Below are 4,991 nucleotides of genomic sequence, written 5' to 3'. Positions count from 1 at the left end.
ACTGCTTGTTATCTTTTAGTTTCTCAAAAACATTTTAAGCTTGCTTTTCCTATAATTTCACCCTCTCTACTAAAAGCCATTTTTAGTATCCTGTCTTGTTTTATCTTATTCTTTTTATTTCACATGGATGCTTTTGATCTCCATCCTCATCCTTTTTTTTTTTTGCTCTACTAACTTGTAACTCTCGATATATGAAAGCCATATATTACAGCAATTATTAGAGAATACTGTATTCCAGATACTTTCTTCTGCATGTCACAATAGATAATCTCTTGAAGTATGCTGTTCCTCTAATCTTCATATTGGTTTTTGTATTTTTGTTCTCCAATACTTGCTTGGCTCCATTTGTTTCCTCAATACTCATATTTGAATAATGTGAGATAATGATACCGGGGTAAATATTTTTCATAGGTAAGAGTCCAAAGATTGCCTTTATATGTATCTGGCAGAGGAGATACCATGATCATGAAAGTGGTTTTCCCAGGGTGAGGCTTATCCATTTTATTCCAGATCTGCTGAACCCTGTGATTTCCCCAATTGTGGGAAACTTGACTCCGTAATTTGTGGTAGTGGTGGCCTGCATTCACAATCTCCTGTGATACAAGTTTTTAAAAGAAAAAAGTTGTTTTCGGACCTACTGTTTATGCTTCAATAAATAATTGAAAAGAAACTTGGTATGTTCAACTCCAAGGCCAATTTTAGGTTTTAAGCTGGCTTTAAATGATTGCTTACCTCTTCTACTCTCCAAATCTTGCTTAGAGTTATAGAGTTTTATAGAATTATGTAAAAAATTAGAATTTCTATACTACTGTAAATTTTTATGAAAAAGATTGTCTCCAGTGAGTAAAGTGTGATGACTAAACACCCTGTCATTCTTATTTTTACCAAATTGTTATTTAGAATTTATATCTAATCAAGGAAAATCGAGAGAGAGAGAGAGAGAGAGTGTGTGTGTGTGTGTGTGTGTGTGTGTGTTAGTCGAAGGTGTACACATGTGTGTGTTGGGGTAGTAGCCTGAATTGAAATATAGAACAGAACAGCCCCCAAGAAAGCAGAGAAATTTATGCCACAGATGGCATAAATTCTTCGAATCAGGCAACAAATGAGGGTTGAATGCACATCTATCAACATTGCTTTCTAGATTATCCAGTTTAGTTCTGTGAAGCTGAATATATTATTGCCTAATGGACTTAGGTCTCAATAGTATTTTTTTCTCCTTCAATCAAATTCCATCAGTCTTGTAATTTTTTTTTAAGTTCCTACAAGATTTTGACTTGTGTTTTAGCACCGAATTTCAAGTTATTGATGTTTTAGATCCTTTTTTGTATCTTCCTGGTTATTTTGTGAGGAAGTAGAAGAGGATAACAAAGCTTCTTAAGGAATCCATTAAGCCTGCTTTCCCATGTTTATAATTATATAATTTTATCTAAAACTATATTTATCTTCCTACTTCCAACCCTACATTTTTAAAATAAAATGTCTAGGAAATAAAATTACATATTAGATAACTGAGAAATGTCTTCCTAAAATGAATTGAAAATTCACAAAAGTCACATAGCAATGTGCTACTGCCCACTTAAAATGCTTAAATCAATCAAAAACAGTAGAATTAACTTATCTCGAATCACGCTTGTGCTCACATGTCAATGATAGTGTGCTTCAGAAAGCCAGAAAGAATGTAGTGTTAATACTAAAACAAATAATGTCAATACAACTGAAATGTGAATAACTGTGCAATACAAATTGGATTTATGTTCTCTAAAATGCATGAAAAATATTGAAAAAATTATATGATATTTCATAAACATAAACGGTAACTGAAAAAGAGATGCATGTCTAACATATTCTTGCTTTCAAGGATATATCTGAATGTTTTCCAATGCATGATAAATTACGGCAAAATAAATAAGCTTGGAGAGTTGCTGAATCAGAACCTGTCTTCTAGATGTTTTGGTATCATACTTTGAACATTGAATATGTATTTCTACATTTTTTGCTGCAATAATGAGGTGAGTCACCTTTTTAACTTTTTTATCTAAACTCAGCAAATAGCCAAAATAAAGAATCCCCAAACAATGTATGTCCAAAAAAATTACTGAAAATGGCTTTCAGAATGGTATTGCTCTAGAAATACAGCTCCCCTGAACCCTATTTCTTCAAAGAGCCTTGTCATTGTATCAGATGGAGAGAGATAACACATGTAATTTAGTGGTGTCATGCTAAAATCTCAATGTGTTTTACAAAAATGGAAATCTTGCCCTCCCAGAAGACAGTAATAAATAACAGAAAAATGCAAAATAAGAATGATTAGGAAATCCTTTTTATTGTAATTCTTTCTAAATTTGTATTTAAATTAATTGCATATAATATTAAATAAATATATATTTATATTTTATTTACAATTTAGAGATACAGGATTTATTTAAGCATACACTACAGAATTCCTAGGTACAGCAGCCAATTATGTTGTTGTTAACATAAAATAATATTAACTTCTGAATATTAGTGTAGCTAACAGAGTAAAATGCTTTATTCCTTGACAAACTTGATATATTGTAATGTTTTCTGAGTGCATCAAAATGAATATTCCATCAAAATAATTTTTAAATTTTTATTCATTCAAGTATGAATTTATATGTGCTATATTTTATTGGAACAGGTATATATTTCTGCATTTACCTTAAATTTAATGTTGACAATAAAACATGATATTGTGGTAGAAGTTGACAATAAATATCCTCTGCAGCCAACTGGATTTTGACACACAATTAAGGAGAACCTCACAGTGTAATTTTCACGTAGATCAATAGATTCTCAGCACAATTCAGCCTCTGCTGATATAAATTAATGCCTCATTTTAAATTAGTTCAAGTAAAATGGGATTGCTCAAGCAACATTTAGAAAAAACATCTTTCCGTAGCCAAGTTGAAGACTTCACAAAATAAAGATAAATATTTATGTATTAATTTGATCATGGATTAAAAAGAATTATTTTCACACAGATGGCTTTTTTTTTTTTTTTTTACAAGAAAGGATAACTTTATAACATAAACTGATAGATTGGTGGAAGCAAATCTATCTTATGCTTCAATAATGAGATAATAAATCACCTTTTTTACTTTTCTATCTAAAATCAACAAATAATAGCCAAAATTTAAAGAATCCCCAAACAATGTATTTAAGGGTCTCAAAGGATCAATATTTCAGAAATTAAACTGCAGTAAAGATATTCCTTTACTTATTTCATATCCAAGTGTATATGACAATACCCATCTTCCCGAGCAAGATCATTTGGAATCATATGAGAATATACCTCTTCTAAATATCTTCTTTCAATAATGTCCAAAAAATTATTGAGAATTTCTTTATGCTCATTTGAAAATGACTCCAAGGCTGGGCGTGGTGGCTCAGGCTTGTAATCGCAGCACTTTAGGAGGCCGAGGTGGGCGGATTACGAGGTCAAGAGATCGAGATCATCCTGGCCAACATAGTAAAACCCCTTCTCTACTAAAATATATATATAAAAAATTACCTGAATGTGGTGGCGCACGTCTGTAGTCCCGGCTACCTGGGAGACTGAGGCAGGAGAATTGCTTGAGCCTGGAAGGCGGAGGTTGCAGTAAGCCGAGATCGCGCCTCGGCACAGCCGGGTGCCTGGCGACAAAGCGAGACTCTGTCTCAAAAAAAGAAGCATATGACTCCAAATCTCCCCTCTCCTCAACCCCTGGAAACTACCATTCTACTTTCTGCCTCCATAGTTTTGACTACTATAAGTACCTCACATAAGTGGAATTTGTATTTACCTTTTTGCAACTGGCTTATTTCACTTAGCATAATATCCTCAAGTTTTATTCATGTTATAGCATGTGTCATAATCTTCTTCATTTTTGAGCCTGAGTAATATTCCGTCATATGTATATCACATTTTACTTATCCATTCCTTTCTCAGCAGACGCTTGAGTTGCTTCTACATTTTATCTATTGTGGGTACTGCTGCAATGAGCACGGGTTTATAAATAGCTCAAGACCTTTTTATCAGTTTGTTTTTATATATATTCAGTAGTATTTTCGCTGGATTATATGGTAACTTTATTTTTAATTTTTGAGGAACTATCGTATTCCTTTATTCAATAGGAGCTACACCAATCGACAACTGACATTCCTACCAACAGGGCATAAGGCATAAGCGTTCTCATTTCTCCACATACTCACTGATACTTGTTATTTTCAGTTTTTTGTTTTGTTTTGTTTTTTGATTGGAGCCATCCTAATAGGTGTAAGGTGATATTTCGTTGCAGTTTTGACTTGGATTTCCCTAATGATTACTGATGTTAAGAATCTCTTCATGTGCTTATTGACCATTTTGATATTCTCTTTGAATATATATATACTCAATTCTTTTGCCCATTTTTGAATCATGTTTTTGTTGTTATTGTTGTTGAGTTTCAGAAACTTTCTACATAGCCTAGGTATTAATCCTTTATCGGATCTAGCTATTATTCCCTTTCAGTCCATAGGTGGCGTATTCTCTCTGTTGGTAGTATCTTTGGATGCTGTTAAGCTTTGGACGTTTGTTCCCCAAAAATCTCATGTTGAAATATAACCTCTAATGTTGGAAATGAGGCTGAATTGGAGGTGGCTGGGACACGGAGATGTATCCCTCATGAATGATTTAGTGCCCTCCCCACAGTAACGAGTGAGTTTTCACTCTGTAAGTTCATGTGAGAGCTGGTTGTTTAAAAGAGACTGGCATCTCCCTTGTGCTCCCTCTCTCTTGCCATGCGATGTGCCTGCTCCCCATTTGCCTTCTGCCATGATTGAACGCTTCCTGGGGCCTCACCAGAAGCCACTGCTGGTGCCATGCTTCTTGTATAGCCTGCAAAACTGTTGAGTGAAATAAACTTCTCATCTTTATAAATTTCATCTGACTGGTATTAAAGTACTGTTGGCCTTGCAGAATGAGTTTGGAAGTGTTCCCTCCTATTCAATTT

General features: G+C 33.8%; 1 non-coding gene across 1 annotated transcript; it reads left to right on the top strand.

Annotated features, from left to right (window-relative positions):
- The first annotated feature begins 434 nt into the window (after positions 1 to 434).
- LOC120365952 (U1 spliceosomal RNA) lies at positions 435 to 596 on the top strand. The gene has a single exon (XR_005580767.1). It is a non-coding gene; the product is annotated as a U1 spliceosomal RNA (small nuclear RNA).
- The last annotated feature ends 4,395 nt before the right edge of the window (positions 597 to 4,991 follow it).

Source organism: Saimiri boliviensis, chromosome 1 (assembly GCF_048565385.1).
Source record: "Saimiri boliviensis isolate mSaiBol1 chromosome 1, mSaiBol1.pri, whole genome shotgun sequence".
Lineage (NCBI taxonomy): Eukaryota > Metazoa > Chordata > Mammalia > Primates > Cebidae > Saimiri > Saimiri boliviensis.
This window is presented reverse-complemented; position numbering and strand designations above follow the sequence as displayed.